Below are 3,465 nucleotides of genomic sequence, written 5' to 3' on the forward strand. Positions count from 1 at the left end.
GACAGTATTCAGAATAAAGCTCAGAAAAACATTGGATAATACAGAAAAAAGAATGAGACAGAGATAACATGGTGGAAAGATCTAACATATGTACTTGGAATATGAGAACAAGAGAAAAAGAATGCAAAACCAGTTTTTGAAGAAATAATTGTCAAGGATTTTTTTTTTTTTTTACAAACTGCAGAAATTTTTTAAGGNTCTCCCAAGATGTCCACATCTGAATCCTCAGAACTACATATATGTTATATTACATGGTAGAAGGGTATTAAAGTTGTAGATGAAATTAATATTGTTAATCAGCTGAATTTAAGATAAGAAGAGTATTCTGGATACTGGTGGTACNATACTGGTGGGGCCCTTAAAAGTGGAAGAGGAAGGCAGCAATGAAAGTTGTGTAATGAGTGCTTGACCAGTCATGGGTGGTTTTAAACATGGAGGAGAGGGTCATGAGCCAAGGAATGCAGATGACCTCTAGAATTTGGAAATGGCCCTCACCTTATAGGCTGCAAGAATACTGTGCCCTCAGTCCTATAAACGTTAAGGAATTGAATTCTGCCAACAGCTTTAATGAGTAAAATAATGGATTTTCCCCAAGAGCCCCCAGAATGAAACTCATCCCTGCTTACAGCTTTAGTCATTGAGACACACACTGGACTTCTGACTTACAAAACTATAAGACAACTTATTTGTGTTGTTTTAAGTCACTACTTTTATAGTAATTCATTATGGCAACAATAGAAAACTAACATAGTGAGAAAGAAAACCAGACAATAGGTACATCGAAGTAAAACTGATACCAGAAACAAAGAGAAAATTTTTTAAGTAACTATAGAACAAAGACACATCATCTTTGCAAGAGCAACAATAATCTTGACAACTGAATTTTCAAAAGAAATAATGAAAGAAGAAAATGACCTGACATCTGCAAAGTGCTAAGCAAAATATGTTCCAACCAGGAAAAAATTCTTACAAAATGAAGGTGAATCAGAAAGGTCTATGAGAAACAAAAATTGAGAGAATTTATAACTATCAGATATGCACTAAAGGAAATACTAAAGGGAGTTATTTGTGCATAAGGAAAATGATCCCAAAAGGAAACAGTTAATTTAAGAAAAGAATGAAGAATACTAAAATGAGTTACTATGCGTAAATCTACATAAATATTGTCTAATTAAAACAACAATAGTATCTTTTGAAGTTTAAAATATATGTGCAATTAAAATACATGATAATAGCACAAAAGATGGGAGGGTATAAATGGAGTTGAAGTGTTAGAAGGTTTTTACCTTGTCTGGAAAGTGGTAAGAGCACTACGTTAGGGTAGATTTTAATAAGCGAAGAAGGATGTTGTAATTGTGAGAAATGAAACTATTAATAAAAAAAATACCACAGACAAGTTACAAGAGTGTTAAAATGAAATAACAAACAACTTGGTTAATGTAAAAGAAATCAGTAAAGGAAAGAACAGAATAAAGAGGGTAAATAGAAAACAAATAGTAAAATTATAGATTAAAACNAAATCATATTTATATTTAATAGTTCATTTATAGAGTAAATTGTACAATTAAAAAACAAAGATTGTAGGGGCACTTGGGTGGCAAAGTCAGTTAAGCATCTGACTCTTGATTTTGGCTCAGGTCATGATCTCACAGTCATGAGATCAAGCCCTGTGTCAGGCTCCATGGTGTGGAGCCTGCTTAAGATTCTCTCTCCGTCTCCATCAGCCCTTGCCACACTGCCTCTCTCTCTCTCAAAAAAAATTTTTAAAAATCCCACAAAGATTTTTAAACTGGATAAAAACAAACTACAACTGTGTGCAACGTACAATAGGCACACCTTACTTAAAGACATAGAAGTTTGAAAGTAAATGTTGAAAAAGATACACCATGCAAACGTGAATCAAAATAAAGCAGCTATAGTTATACCAATAGAATACAAATTCGACTTTAAGGTAAAAAGCATTATGAGAGATATTAGACATATCACACTGATTAAAGGATCAATTCAACAAATTACAGAAAACAAAATAAAATAGTTCCAAAATGTATTAAGTGAAAGCTGATATAACTCCAAACATAAATAGATAAATCTACTAGCAGATGTGGAGATTTTAGTACACTTCTTCCAATAAATGATAGAATAAGCAGACAAAACAAAAGGTATGGGTATAGAAGCATGAATAAATCTAACAAATATGTCCTAACATATTTAGAATGTTGTATGGAGTTAATGTAGAAGACACACTCTTTTCAAATTGTTTCTGGATTATTTATCAAAACTGACCATATGCTGAGCCTCAAAGCAATTCTCAACAAATTTCGAGTGGCTGAAATCAGAGTATGTTCTCTGACCACAGGGGGTGCAATTAAGGTAGAAATCAATAACAAAAAGACTAGAAATCTCCACATATTGAAAAAATAAGTAATAGGATTCTAAATAACCCAATATCAAAGATTCAAAATGGAAATTATAAAATATTTTGAACTGAACTATAGTAAAACTATGACATTACAACTTGTCCAATGCATCTATAGCAGTGCTTAGAGCTTTATAGCCATATAGTAATATATTAGAAAAGATGAAAGGCTAAAAATCAACGATGTAAACATCCATCTCAAGAAGACTGAAAAATAACAAATTAAACTCTAAGAAAGAAGGAGGAATATGATAAGAGCAGAAAACAAAAAAATAGAAAACAGACAACAGGAAAGATTAACAAGGCCAAAAGTTGGCTCTTTGAAAAGACTAATGAAATTAATAAATCTGTAGCAATACTTATAAGAAAAACAAAGAAAATATAAATTATAAGTATCAGTCAGGAAAAAGGGACACCAGTATAGAATCTATAGATATTGAAAAGATGAGAAGACTATGAACAATAAATTTGATGTTTTGCATAAAATGCACCCATTATGTAAAAAATACAACTTACTGGGGCGCCTGGGTGGCTCAGTCGGTTAAGCATCTGACTTCGGCTCAGGTCATGATCTCACAGTTCGTGAGTTCGAGCCCCGCGTCGGGCTNAAAAAAAAATACAACTTACTAAAACTGATTTCAAGAAGACACATAAAATCCAAATAGTCTTATACATATTAAAGAAATTGGTTCTGGGGTGCCTGGGTGGCTCAGGCTCAGTGGGTTAAGTGTCCAACTTTGGCTCAGGTCATGATCTCATGGTTCTTGGGTTTGAGCACGGTATCATGCTCTGTGCTGACACCTCAGAGCCTGGANATCCAGATGGATTTGCAGTAAATTCTCATTAATATTTAAGGGAAAAGTAACATGAATGTTACTGAAACTCCTCCAGAAATTAAAAACAGAGTGAATGACACATTTCTTTACATGTTTTATGAGGCCATTATAATCTTGACACTAAAACAATATAAGAAAGGCATACCATCAATCAAATCTCTTATAACTATAGATGCAAAACTCCTACACAAAATATTAGCAATATAAATCCTA

This window comes from Crocuta crocuta, unplaced genomic scaffold, assembly GCF_008692635.1.
Source record: "Crocuta crocuta isolate KB4526 unplaced genomic scaffold, BGI_CrCroc_1.0 scaffold949, whole genome shotgun sequence".
Classification (NCBI taxonomy): Eukaryota; Metazoa; Chordata; class Mammalia; order Carnivora; family Hyaenidae; genus Crocuta; species Crocuta crocuta.